At 36.7% G+C, this 15,237-nt stretch overlaps 1 long non-coding RNA gene across 1 annotated transcript in view; it reads right to left on the bottom strand.

The window, feature by feature from the left end:
* Nucleotides 1-15,237, bottom strand: part of LOC140002029 (uncharacterized) — an 83,875-nt gene that overhangs the window by 40,087 nt on the left and 28,551 nt on the right. The gene's annotated exons all lie outside the window — the stretch shown is intronic.

Consider the following 15,237-nt stretch of genomic DNA (forward strand, 5'->3'; position numbering starts at 1 on the left):
GCAAACAAACACCCTGTAGAATATATTAAAAAAAAAAAAAGAAAAGAAAAGAAAAGAAAAGAAAAGAAAAGAAAAGAAAAGAAAAGAAAAGAAAAGAAAAGAAAAGAAAAGAAAAGAAAAGAAAAGAAAAGAAAAAATATATAATAGCACTAACACTTCCTATGATATGAGAAAGCACAATAAGATCTTCTATATCCTATTCAATAAAACATTTACAGATTTCAGAAGATATTTTAGGAAATTATATCTCTATAGAAACTACAAATCAGGAAGTTACGCTATTTCTGTTACTTTGTACATCTGAGAACTTAAAGACTGTCTTAGGTAGTTTGAAAAGCACAATGCCTTGATACTTGTTTGTACCTTTTGTCCTTTTGTTAAGCAGAGTAAAGCCCCAGGGGACATTATTTCATCTTTCACTGTTCACAAGCTTGGGATACAAATGTATCCAGTCCAATTTTATTTACTGTACTCTCTTAACTTTTGCTATTTCTTTGGGAACAGGCAGATTGAAAATTGCAAAAGCAATGGCATAGATTTCATAAACGTAGCGCTACTTTCACAGTTTTACCAAGTGCTCTGTCCTAAGGTAAGCAGACAGACAATTTCCACATCTCCTTTCTTCCCCAGACACATTCAGGTCCTTTCACAATAATATCTGCCCAGAGCTATTGATCAAAGTTATTATACTGTTGAGTCTAACGCTTACATATTTATAACTCATACTTTCAGAGTATATGCTCAACAGGTCATATCAGTCTGTGATGTAACTTCATAGAAACCAATATTTGAACCAATATGGAAACAATTTCTCAGGGTTGGTACAAGCTGCACATCATCTGTTTTCATCTGCTGTCCTCGTGTAAAGCATGCTGCAGCATTGAGTTCCTATATTGCCAGCAAGATGTATCTACAGCAGCTCTTAATTCCTTTTTCAAATTCCTGTCTCAGATATTTAATTCATTAACATTCTTATTTCCATTTCTTTTTATGTCATGTTGCTTATGACAGCACTACTTCTCTCAGTGTACGACTACACTTAGAGCATATTGAAAACCAACACCAAGCCACAAGAAGCCAGAAAATTTTCCTACAGTGTTAATTTCTGGTGTCAATGTAAGTATGCATATGTTCATGCATTATTTTCATGAGGCAGTATATATGACAGCATACCAAAGAAGTTACTTAAGCCCAGATCCTACCTTAAATTTAAATTTAAAAAATGCTTTATGCAAATACATTTGTGTGTTTCCTCATTAAAGACAATATATTTTTTCCTTTCTGTATAATTTAAAAATTAAATTGTTTAATAACCTGACTGTGTATCTGCACTTCTACTACTTAAAAAGTGAACATACACATTCAGACAATCAAGATGTGCAAGAGTACATTAAAAATGAGGAAATTTAATTTCACTTTGCATGGAATAACATTTCATATGTTTTGCTTTGAGTTTATGATTAAACCTGTTTGAGTCTTATATGTCATATTTTTGCCAAATTTCAGGAAGAAATCTGCATAGGCTAAATTTGCCAGACCTTTCAGTATAGATAGCAGAGCTGTCTTTATAGTTGAAATCTGCTAATTTACAAGTGATTTTAGATTTTCTTCTGAGTATTTCACACAACGTTATTATTCATCAAATAAAAATTCAAAGTCTGATTATACAGGACACATGCCTCAAGAGGGACCCATGATTTATTCCTATCCTTCAAGTATTAGAAATATAGCACACTGTAAACCAGCCCCTGTACTCATTCGGAAACAAGACCCCTGGAAGCAGTCTGCAACATGGACAGATTCAGCAGAGGCTTCTGTAAACAAAGCTGATGGTTTAAGATCTTTTTAGAACAAATTTGACTTTCAGATTCTCTCAGGAAACAGAACATCACACCATAGTAATACATAAGCAACTTTCACTGTGGCAGCTATATGTTTAAATTTTATGAAGTAACATTACATAAGGCATTATTTCCAATTGCATAATACACTTCAAAGCTTGACTGTGTACTTTTTTCGCATACAAAAATTCTCTTTTTTTCAAGCAAAGGGATTTATATCCTTTTCTATCCTTTTTTTTTTTCATGTTTATGCCACATTCCCTTTTCTCTAGTAACAGGTTCTTCAACATAAGTACAAAACTTTTCTATAATCCCTTCAAAACTTGCCTCTCAAATTTTAGTAGTCACTCATACTAAGTAAACAGCAGTTGAAATGCCATCTCTTAAAAAAATGACTAGAAAGTGTTTGTGTCCTTGCCATGACATTTTTCAGCAAATTATTTTAAAATTGTTTCCAAAAGGACAAATTGTTTATTACATGTTGAAAATTCTACTGTCTTGTTTAAGATAAGACTGATGTGTCCTTTTATATGATAACTTACATATCGACTATTTTATATTTAATGTTTCAGCTGCAGCAGATGATATCAAAAGACTATTTCAACTATGAAAAGCAAGAGATATTGCGACTAATATTTACTTTTACCAGTTTCATAAGATACATCATAAGTAAATATATATGTATTGCATATAGTAACTAACCAAATGTTAAAAAATAGATTAGTATGGTGATTAAATCACATGTAAAGAACATTATCTATGCTGTGAATTAGCTCCAGGCCAGGGTCACAACCCAGACTAGCATGCTGTCCATGTATGCACTGTACATTTTTTTTCCTCTAGCTTCTACTTTCAAAGAAAACTTGTCATCAATGATTAAAAACAATATGCTTTAAATTTGAGCAGAGATTGCTCCCCTTTCACAAGCAAATTGAATAACTGAACCTGAGGCTGAAGAAAAGGCCATTCACTAAGGGGAGAATTCCAAGTAGAGAAGCTGTCTTCCTTGTCCTTCTCTCTCTCCACCTGGAGCTCTTGCTGAGCTTTGGGCCCAGTAGTAGAAATCTGAACCTGCATTTAAATAGTGCAACTAAAAAAGTGAACCGTCTTCTGAATAGCCTCACATTGAGGTATAATACATGTAAGCAGCAGCCCTAGTTCTGGGAGAGATGGGAGCATGTAACCTGTTGGAAGACCAGAGAAGCATTGTCCCCTTTCAGCTACTGCGTCCATCATCCTGCCTAGCACCTTCCATCAGTTCAGAGTAAAGCAACATGAAAGAAGTAACTGTGAGACAGAAGAGAATATGTGGAAAAATAAATGTTTCGGCTTCTCTCTAACTGAGAGGCATTAACTATGTGAACACAGGTAAATACTCTCCTGAGAATATTTTCATGCCCTGTTTAATGGCAGATAGATAGACAGTGATGGTGCTGTCAGCTTCACCCAATGAGATGCTGCTGCTTTTGAGTTTACTGGAGTTGGTTCTTTGTGAGAATTTACATGAGACTGTTGGCTGTAAAATAGCAACCCCCAGCTAACACCTTAAAGAAACAACAATGTTGGCAAAGAAGTCGGTCATATAAAGTGGGCTAGCAGCTCCATTTTAATAGGGATAAAGACAGACCTAGTTTTGCCACACACTTCTGAGAAAATTTTGGCAAGAACAACTTGATTAATCCCATTACAGCTATGAGGGTCCTGTCCTGAAGTTAATTTACATGAACTGTGGTATCTAGTGAGCAAATGATAGCTGTTCTTCAGTATGATGCTTTGGTAATAATTGTGTCTGGAAATACTTCTGTAGATGTATATATTAATAAGCTGTCAGGACAGGATCTATAACTGTAATGTGCAATCTCGATATGTAGGTTAGCATAATTTCTGCTCAGACAAAGAACATGTTTAAGAACTTCTTTTCCAAAGTTGTCTGTATTTTTGGTGTCCTTCTGAGTTGGTCTCTGACAGAAAACAAAATTACATTACTCAGAATATAATTCTATGAACAGCATTATATACTTGTTCATCCTGCATTGGGCTACTCTGCCTTTCACACTCACACATCAAGTTTAGCTACAAATCCAACCTACTTTCTCTAATACAGCAGAAGATTTATTTTGCCACCTGTTTTCATGTTCAGCACCTTCATTTGCAAAAGCAATGAGCTGCAGAGTAACTGATTGCTTTAAGTAATACAGGGACAGAAATGGAATTTTCCATTAGGACTTTAATTGTTCATTTGTACAAGACATAAGCTAGTGAATTGCAAAATAAAAACCTCAGGGATTATTGACCATAAAACTGATACTGAATTCTAAAGCTTGGACTTGAGGTCTAAAACTTCATAATATAAATAGGCTCTTTCAGATTCAGTAAACAATTTGACTATTACCAAACCAAGAATACTTCCCTGATGAGGAAAGTGTAAAACGTGACCAGCCTGAAGATTCATTGCTCTCTATGCCAGGGTAACACCTACTCAAGCAGACTTTAATATTTTAATGTTTTATTACAGGATTGTTTCCCACAGGAATAAATAACTATAGTGCAGTGATAGTACTCACTCATCAGCTGAATATCTATTCTGCATCCAACGTTTTTAGTAACACAGATTAATCTGTGTTAGCATTAGTTAATTTAGAGCACCTTGTCCAGGAGGACAGCAGGTCATATTATTTTAAGGGCTACAGGATCTCTAACAGTTTGTACAAATATATCCTCACTTAAATGTCTATTCAGAAGTCTGCATATTTAAGTCAGCTGTAATTTCTAATCAGTTTTACAGTAATTATTGGCATGCTGTCTGTGTAAGTTTGATTTATTACCTTGTTTTTCAAAAGCGAGGACTCAAGAAGCTTCCAGTACTGTTAATCCTGGGAGATGCTCAGGTAGAAAACCAGATTCAGGAAAAATTCTGGGAAGTATTTATGATACCGAGCTAGTAAAACATTGAAACTGATACAGAAAATAGAGAGAAATCCACGCCTATCAGAGCTTACTGTATCTCTAAGGCTCTGTTCAATGGTAAGATGTGAATTGAAGTATTTGCTTATGACTCACCATCCACAATTAACATATTGATTGGTTTACTTCACAAAAAAGATTTAGTGCTAACAGACAAGATCTTCTTTGGAAGCCTCTGCTCTAGGTGCACAGCAAATGTACTTCATCACCTCCTGGGAGTGGAAAAAATAATGATCTAAACATGTGTTTTTGCTTTGGGCAATTTTAAATCACACCCGTGATGAGGACATACAGTCAAGGTGAGTAGATTAAATCCAATCCAAAATAAAGCCTCTTAATAGGGCTGATGTAGGGCTATCTTAATGATGATGCAGTCTTATCAGGCTAATGTAGCCCATACTACACAGAATGCAGCAGCTCCTGGATTCCTATCTAAATACAATTACAAAATATTTTTTGTTACAATCATTTATATGGGCCTAATAAGTGCTTACACACTATTTTAGGACAAACTTGTATGGGATTTCTAAGTCTGATCCAATAACAAAATTAACTCAGTAGACATCTTGCCATCTGAGTTTTCATCTAATTAAAGTTAATTCATGATTAAGATGAATGTCCTTTTTTCACAGTAGTGCTATACTGAACCAGTAAAATAACGCAACAGGCAGGAAAAAAAATTTCACTGGAGGAAAAAAAAAAAAAAAGACAAAGCTATGACTTTCAGACCTACATATTTAAATTGTCATTTATGTGTACATATTCATAATCCCTAAATCAAGCACTTTTCAAAATGTTGTTTGAAAATTACATCACGTAATAAAGTATTAACCAAAATACAGAACTGTACATACAATTAATCAGTGAACTTATGAAACAGGAGATTTTCAGACACATTAGGCAAGGATTCACTGTATAAAGGAACTTCTAAATTCAGCCCTATTAAATGTATCCCGCCCCTCTCTATCATGTATCCTGTTAGTTTCCTTGATGTCTTCTTTGGCTGCTGCTTCTCAGCCAGGGACCTCCCAGCAACCTGACTGCCTACAGCTTGAAATGTCTGTCCCGATATCTGCCCTGTTTCCCACAACTTATCTCTTATCCTAAGTTTCTATAGGTTATCCAATAACGTGTATCAAAGTGTATAGTTGTGAAAACATGTTAATAGCTATCAGACCTGACAACATAAGAGGATAGATTTTCAAAATTTTAGCTAGGTCAACATCCACCTGATTCCTACTCAGTGCTGTAGCAATGCATCTTTCTAACATGTTTTATTTTATGCCATCTTTCTAATTTCTATGTGTTACAATAGTTGCAACTTCTTTGTGTCAGACTTGTGAGCAACTGAAGCCTTGGTAATATGATAGAGAGTGATTAATTGTTTTGTTAACATTTATAACAAAAGGCCAACCCTCAGCAGGTCAATTGTCTTTAGAGTAAATTAGGTAATAATCCATCAAACAGATGTCAGAACCCCATAAAGATATGAGCATAAGTGTACACTGACAAATTCATTATGTGAAAATCATACAGATGATGGCATGAGAATATTTTGTTGTTCCCTTAGGCACCAGGTATGAAACATAATTTCTTGCAGCTTGCCATATTTTACTGAATCTGTGATAATAAATAACAGTCATCTGGAAGTGGCATACCACTGGCAATAGAACCACAATATGTTCACTAGCTGTGACAGCAACAGGATCTGCCAAGGAAAGGCAAGGAAGAGGCAAGTTAAGGATCAGCTGAAGGAATCAACATTCAAACTTATGTCACCTGCATCCCCTCGTGCACCCTAGAGAGAGATGCAGACATACACTTGTTCTCTGCCTTAACTCCCAGAAAATGGCAATCCAAGTCCCCAGTTTGGGAAGAATCTGTAGTGTGTCCTGGCCAGGACTCTATACAAATGACGAAAGGGCCACAATTTTGGGGTGTTTCAAAGCCTCTATGCATACTTGAGTCCAATCCCTAGTTCTAGTCTGATCCCCAGACTCTCGAAAGCCCAAAAGTCTGTCTGTTTGTTACTCAGACAGAGCCAACAGAGCACCCAGCCACCAGCCTAGGTTTTCACAACAAATAGTAAAACTCCCTTGGGTGGCCCCAGAAAAGCCAAAGCTACTCACAAATGGACTTTAGATGTAGTCAGTCCCTGTCTGGAGCACGTCAACCTTTTGCCATAACTGTTTTTTAAGATAGAACTGAAAATTCAGCTTGGACACCTGTGTAGCCATATTGACATAACCTAATATAGGTGCCTAATTTAGCATATAAGATGCAGCAGCACTGACATTCAAGAGAGCAATGAGCAATCACACTGTTATGGAGTTAATCCAAAGAGGTAGTCACAGCATTCCCATTAGATGATTGCAATAGCTCTTCTTCCTATCCGGAGCATTGCAATGACTGTCTTCCCTTAACTGCATAGGGAACAAGGGCCTGGCATCTCTGGTTAGCAAATGGTCTGAATCATAAGTTAGACATCATCATTAGATGGTTTGAATACAGGCCATTGCAATTATCTGCACCTGTTGCAAAGGGACAAAACCAATAGTGTCGTTAGTTATTCCCATTAACCCTGCAAACCATGAATGGATTGCATTAAAGGGACTCCACAGGTAATTTCCAGCAGTTTGCTTCAATTAATAGCCATCTTACCTTTCCTTTTCAAAATTCATGACAGTTCATAAAAATTATAACATGAAAAGATTATACAAAAAACACCTGCACAGAAGTATTTTAATTCTCTATTATTTTTATACAGTTCATTTCAGTGACTTCAACCAGTCAGAGCAAATGTTTTTTCTGGAAAATCAGGTTACACCACAGAGAAACACAATGGTAGTTAATAGGAAATGGAGACTGAGGCACTCAGGTGGGGTTCTAGATAATTGGCACTCAGCTGTAATTCAAAATTATATTGTAGCTAAAATGTGAACATTTCCCAGAAACCTAACAACTATTTTTAGCTCTCCGTTTAACTGCAATAATGTCACCAATAGATGTTTTCTTCTAGCAAATTAGGTTTCAGTTAATAAGAGACATTAAATCCATTTTACATTAAACCTTTAACTAGTTTTTTTTTTAACTTGTTTCTTTCTCATGTGTCTTTTGAGATCTTTTGTTTGTTCCATCAGAGTCAGTTTAAATTAAAACCCATGTGGTACTCCTTGAAATGCATGATAAAAAGCACCTGACAATATCAAGAGGTTAAGTAGCCATGATCTGTGCGCTGTCCATACCACAGCTGACAAGAAGATGCAGTTTGATGCCGTATCTAATTTGCTGTGACATTCAAGTTTTAAGTGATGTTCAAGGAGATGGAAGGGCTGGCTCTGAACATATCCCAACGTGTGCTGGTCTTCTGTCTGTTAACTTGCTAATGAACCATGATTGAGTAAAGTAATGAAGAGTTTACAGAGAGCCCCAGGAAACCAATTTCCAATTTTGTGACCAGCAGGCTTTAACTTCACTGCAGCCTTTGCTAATTTTGTCTAGAAGAGGACTTCTATACTAAATGCCATTTCTGCTTTGTGAATCAGACAGACTTTTCTAATCCCTGAATACTTACTTGCTAATGAATGTCTCGTCTTCAGATCCATTTTATTTCCATCTGTAGTTGTTAAAAATAGGCTAACTGAAAAATGATTACTGAGAGAAATGAAATTATAATCACTGAAAATCAGAGGAACTGATAGGCTTGTGGAGAGAAGGAGATTTTAATCTTCAATCTGACCTAAGATGAACTGTGGAGAAAAATGCAAGAGAAATACAGCAGGTTAATCTTCAGGAAAAGAAAAAATCAACGTGAAAATCTTTTATACATGATGCCCATATGTGACTGTAAGGAACCAGTGCTTCTACCCACCCTGTGTACACAGAGCTCTACATACGGTCTATAGAATAACATTTTGCTTCAAAAATCTTTCTCTAGAGCCAGCATCTTCAATGTTTGTCGCACAGGATAGCCAAAGACAGATGGAAAGAATCAACAGAAAAGTAAAAGAGGAGAAAAAGCAAATGTCAAGACGACAGATAGATTTCAAAGGACAGGTTTCCTACATGTCTCTCTTCTGAACAGACAGGTTTATATACCCAGGCCTGCTGTAAATTACAAAGACCACACTTGTTTTTTTTTCCCTTTGTTTCAATAAAACATCATTTCAATATCTCAATTTTCCAATAAGATTACTGTATCTTCTGTGGCTGAACATGACTAGTACAGCTCTTATGCATTTTGGGTGCTCCTTTCAATTCTCTGTTCAAAAGGTACTTAAAAGTAGGGTGTACTTCCACATGTCAGGGCATCTCCAGATTAAATATTTGAGATATTGCTGATCATTGAAGGAGTCATGCTTCATAATTAGCAACAAGAAAAGAGCCTTTTTTTTTTTTTTTTTACTTCAGTAGTGAGGGGAAAAAAAAAAAAAAAAAGAGAGAATTATCAGGGAGCATCGGTCTGGGTTTCTGTCTCCAATGCTATTAGCTCACTCAACCTTCTACTTATCTCAGCTGAATGAAGAATTCCGAGTTATTGTAGATCTTATTGACAGTGAAATACATTGTTCCATTTAATAGCTGCACATATTAATAGGCATTCCATTTTCACAGCAAATCCTGATGGATACATAATCTACATGTATTGTTATTTACTTAATAAATCAAATTTCTGCTTTCCCAGAAAATATAACCAGTATCTCCAGTAATGAATAGAAGCTTATTAGGGTCTCAAAACTCCTGCCATAATCAGAAGATATTTAAAAGAAACACTGTTAGAAAGCACAGACATTTTCTTCAGAAATTTTAAAATCTTACAAAAACAACTACAACCTAGGAAGAGAATACTACCGGCAGAACCAATATGCCACAAATCTTGGCACATGATGTCTCAGATTAAACTTTTTTTTTTTTTAATGTGAGTTTTATGAACGTCTGTCTATCATTAAATCTGCAAGCACACATTTAGCATAGATAACAAAGAAATTTGACATATTGAGAAATGCTACTGAGACATACCCCATAGAACAAGCTCTATAAATCCTTCACAATGACTTCTTCAGGTAAAAACCTGAATAAGTTTTTCACTAAGCCTTGAAGGTCAACAAAAATAGTTGTGGTCCAAGCTGCAGAATTAAAATCAAGATTCAGGGCTACTATAGCAGTTATATTCTGCCAAGGCTTTTGAAGATCTATTGAAGGACTGTGGATAACCATAATTGCTATAGGACTAGATAGAATCACACACAGAATTTCTAGGTTGGAAGAGACCTCAAGATCATCGAGTCCAACCTCTAACCTAACACTAACAGTCCCGACTAAACCATATCCCTAAGCTTAATATGTCGTTAGGGAACGACACATCCAGCATCAGGTCTTGAATTTGCACAGGACAATAAAATTCCATCAAATAATTTATAAAACTGCATGCTGTGCTGATGGTCAGAGCAAGAATTTTTAACATTTTAGATTGCACTGCTTTCCAGGACTACCTGAGAAAAGAAATGGGGGGTTAAGTGCCTTTTGAGGATCATGTGTGCATCATTATCTGAAGCAATCTAGTGCTTGTGCAACAGAAGGGATACTAGGCTGGTCCAGTGCCCAGCCCAAGCCAGACCTTGCCTTCCAGCTCAGTTTCTTAGCTCACATTTGCTTCCATAACATTTTGGGGGGAGATGGGAGAGTCCTGCACCTCTCTGTGCAGGTGTGGCAATTGATAACACTTAGCTGTCACTGACAGTAGTCAGTAGTCACTGACAGTAGTCAGTAGTCAGTGTCACTGTGCACCCTTATGCCCTCATACCAAACAGAACAGATGCTTACCACTGTCACTGAAATGGTAGGGGACAAGATGCAAGTAGCTGTGGTACATGGACATAGTCTTAATAGTGATTGGTGGGAACAGACGCCTCCTGTGAGAGGCCCAGAAGGACCAAGATTTTAGGATTAGATTACCAGAGGGCTGGAGACCACAAAGACCTATGGGGACATAAATGGTCTTTTGCCATTGCTGCTAAAGAGCAGCAATGCTCTTACCTTACCTTACCTTACCTTACCTTACCTTACCTTACCTTACCTTACCTTACCTGACCTATCTTGACTGACTGAAAAATCAGAGGTGATAAGCCTCTTGTAAACCCATGAACAATACATAAGTTTTTAAAGCTTCTTGGGACAGAGGTTATGTTCTTCCGTTCTTGGAGGTACATGTGTAGGCTGCAAATAGCAAAAGAATAGAGATGGAAGAAAGAAGATGGAAACAAGGGAGATGTGAATCCCACAGATTATATGTTATCTTTCAGCGAGCAAAGTTAATCCATTTGTTTTAAGAGCCTGTAAAAGACAAGCCCTTAGAGGAATAAACTTCTTTAGTAAACAGACTTGTGCAATCATTTTCTTTGGCCAAATGAAATTGATTCAGGTTATTAATAGCTGCATAATAAAAGGCTCACCATTTCTTTTTAGAACTCACTGCGCTGTACACCGTTATTAGAAAAAAAAAAAAAAAAAGGAGGGGGGTATATTGTATAGAATTCCAAAGCCACTAATTGAAAATGTATTATGAAAAGGAATGCATGAGATACTTTATTCAGTTCCAGTAACAGATTCAATGACATTTGCAGCAATAGCTCTCTATTATCTACATTGTATTACTTGGTAAATTTAGCAGGAAGAAGGGGATGGAAAAATATGAACACAAGAAATATGAAAATAATGAAACTTTAATGTAGCACAAAAAGTGTGACAGATGTAATACTACAAAGAGTCATTAAATACTTCCCAGTCCATCTCTTTTTATCTCTCTCACCCTGTCACTATCAATTATTCCTAATGTTTCTCCTTGTTCCTGCCAGACTTAAAGAAACAAAATTAATTTATGCTTTTTGCTTGTTATCTCTCCATCTAAACTGGCTACTGACATTTCAAGATGCTGAACCTTGTGATACAAAATCACATTTATTGGAGAAAAATATAACCTTTCTATGAGACAAGCCATGAGTCATTTTAGTATTTGTTTGTTTCTAGGGCTCACAACTTTATTAAAAAGTCTAAACTATAGCAATGGTTACAGTTCTTAGCTAACCCCCTTATCTTATATTTACTTTTAGTTTTCAGGCCCACAACATATTCCAGCAGAACTCATATTAGTCTCTTTAGCATGGATCAATGCAGATGAAACAGTGCCCTGAGCAGAACTCATTTGTCCTTGTCAGCTGTGGATAACCAACTAATATACTTACAATAAAATTACACTGAAATAGCCTTATCTTATTAGGTTTACTTAAAGTAATAAGTGCTATTAGGTCTTTAAGACCTAATTTAAAGTTGCAATAGCCCACAAAGATGTACTGAATTCACCTAAAGCAGTATTTTATATTGCAAACTGAAATAGTCTAGCATATAGAATTAAACCACTTTTTTCCAATAAAAATAAGATGTTTCCTCTGCAGACAAAATAATGCCCAAACTAAATTAATTATTGCATAATTCCATTAATTCTTCAAAGTTTAAAAAATATTTTTAAAAATAGAGGTCCAATCTTTTCCAGTCCAATTTATTTGAATATTTAGAGGGATGGATATGTATTAGAGTGATGTAAATTGCAAAATTGGAGTTGTCTAATTTTTACGGTGGGACAGAAGGGGTACTTCCTACAACTTTGGCAGATTTTGGCCTTGTTCTTTTTCATTTTGAAATATACTTTGCAAGAGTCATTAAAGTCACATTCAGGAATGCATTACAAAATAATGGGGAAAAACATTATCTGCAACTCTTGAAAAAAATTCCAACCTGAATGGTTTGCCATTTCCTTCATGCTTTGAATGTACAAAACTGCCTTTTTTAATGTAGGACTTAATTATATGCTTATAATAAATTGGATTAGTTCTGTGTGAAGTAAATATTGAAAGATCAGGAATATATATATTGAAAAAACAACTGTCTCAAGTTAAATTACCAGTTCTGCAAAATACAACTGTATCTTATACCGATGACACCATTCAAAATATAAAGTCATACATATGCTTACATATGTTTAAGACACAGAATCTGGTAATAAGAGTTTGAAGAACCAGGAAGATTACACTAATAATATCTATTCTGTTTGCAAATCTGAGATACAGAGAAAATCAATGATGACCTTGCATATTTCAATCACCTTTAGCTAGAAGGAGGTTCTAGACATTTTCAGTTTGTAGTTGGGAATTTCACTATGGAAATGAAATTTCTAGTGAAGAGATACACCATAGGTATTTTCAATAGAAATTGCACAAGATATTTTAGACTGAGGTAGCCAAACTTCTGGCCAGAATGGCTCAAAGACACAGGGTGTCTCTTGGCATCCCAATGAAAACCCTTCCAACTTTATTCTCCCAGTTTGTATACTGGAAATTTCCTCAAGTTCCCTGCTCAAAATATAACCCTGGTAATGAATATCACGATCAAGACAGCCTTCTGCACGGTCATGAAATCCAACACACAAGAAAACCTAACACAAAGAGTCTATCACCCTCAACTCTTGTTTTCATCTGGTTTTGATGGTAAAGAGGGAAATATGTATTTTGCCATGCAAGCAAGCCAAGAGGGAATGTCTCCTGTAGCCTGAGTTCCTTTAAAAAAAATAAATCTTTAAGTAGAATATATAAACATATACAGAGATTTCATTTAACATAAGACAGCAAGTTGAATATGAGCCAGCAGTGTGCCCTGGCAGCCAGGAGGGCCAACCGTGTCCTGGGGTGCATCAAGCATGGCATCGCTAGTAGGTCGAGGGAGGTGATTGTCCCGCTCTACTCTGCGCTGGTGCGGCCTCACCTCGAGTACTGTGTGCAGTTCTGGGCACCACAGTATAAAAAGGACATGAAACTGTTGGAGAGTGTCCAGAGGAGGGCTACGAAGATGGTGAAAGGCCTGGAGGGGAAGACGTACGAGGAATGGCTGAGGGCACTGGGCCTGTTCAGCCTGGAGAAGAGGAGGCTGAGGGGAGACCTCATCGCAGTCTACAACTTCCTCGTAAGGGGGTGTCGAGAGGCAGGAGACCTTTTCTCCATTAACACCAGTGACAGGACCCGCGGGAACGGGGTTAAGCTGAGGCAGGGGAAGTTTAGGCTTGACATAAGGAGGGGGTTCTTCACAGAGAGAGTGGTTGCACACTGGAACAGGCTCCCCAGGGAAGTGGTCACTGCACCGAACCTGACTGAATTTAAGAAGAGATTGGACTGTGCGCTTAGTCACATGGTCTGAACTTGGGTAGACCTGTGCGGTGTCAAGAGTTGGACTTGATGATCCTTAAGGGTCCCTTCCAACTCAGGATATTCTATGATTCTATGATTCTATAAGAAAATATATTTTTATTGTAAGGATGACTGAACACTGTAATAGTTGCCCAGAGAGGCTATGGAGTCTCTACTCTTGGACATATTCAAAATCTGACTGGACATGACCCTTAGCAACATGCTCCGCTTTACCCTGCTCTGAGCAGGAGACAGGTTGGACTAGACATTCTCCAGAGATCTCTTCCAACCTCAGTGATAGTGTTGTTCTGTGAGGAACTGAAGTTTCTGGGCAGAACTGCTACATTAGGTACTCCAGTCCCTTTTGTAAATAGGGCATAATTATGTTTGTGCTACTCGGTATGATGATTTTTACACAAATTCATTTCCTTGTAATTCATATATTATGATTTCCCAATTCTGTAGACAATGTGTTAGCATTCCTCTAAATAAGTTATCTATCACTCGGCCTGAATTCATAAAGAATAAAAAGGATCGTTCCACCTGAGATTTTAATAGTTAGTATTTCAACAGGGAAATGAGAATTAGCTATTCTTGAACCACAAAGAATGTAATTTAACATTTCTGTCTAGGAACACTCTTTGTCCACTTAACTATGAAGAACAAAGCTTCATAGATTATTTCAGTAACGTACTATAAAATTAGTTTTGTGGATGCCTAAAAAATGTCTTCTCATTTAGTCCTTATGACTTCTTTCTGTGTTCTCTCAGAAAAAAAGCATTAAGGGGGAACAATTTATGACAATATCTTACAAGTGATTTTTAATGAGGTGATTGCAATTAATAATATGGCTTTCAAACTTATGTTCCGGGTAGCAGTTTTTAAGTTAGACATCACTTTCATTGGTCTTGTTAAGTGTTGTGAAATTCAGTTTGAGTTTACCACATTATCCACCTTTCTCCTGCCTGCTTCAGTGCCTGAACAGGTCTCTCCCTTGACTTTTATAAAGATGAAAATCATTGATATTCTCCCACTGACATGTCTGTGGGTGCTCTTGAAAGAGCAGACTTGGCTTTTGCCAAGATGAAAGCTATATTCACCTCAGGTCTCCAGGAAACTCCTTTCTGAGTTGTCTGAGCTGCCCCTGTCTCTGATGGTGTGATAGGAGCCCATAGGTTTGAGGCAACCCTGCATGGACT

This window comes from Anas platyrhynchos, chromosome 3 (genome assembly GCF_047663525.1).
Source record: "Anas platyrhynchos isolate ZD024472 breed Pekin duck chromosome 3, IASCAAS_PekinDuck_T2T, whole genome shotgun sequence".
In the NCBI taxonomy this organism is placed as follows: Eukaryota; Metazoa; Chordata; class Aves; order Anseriformes; family Anatidae; genus Anas; species Anas platyrhynchos.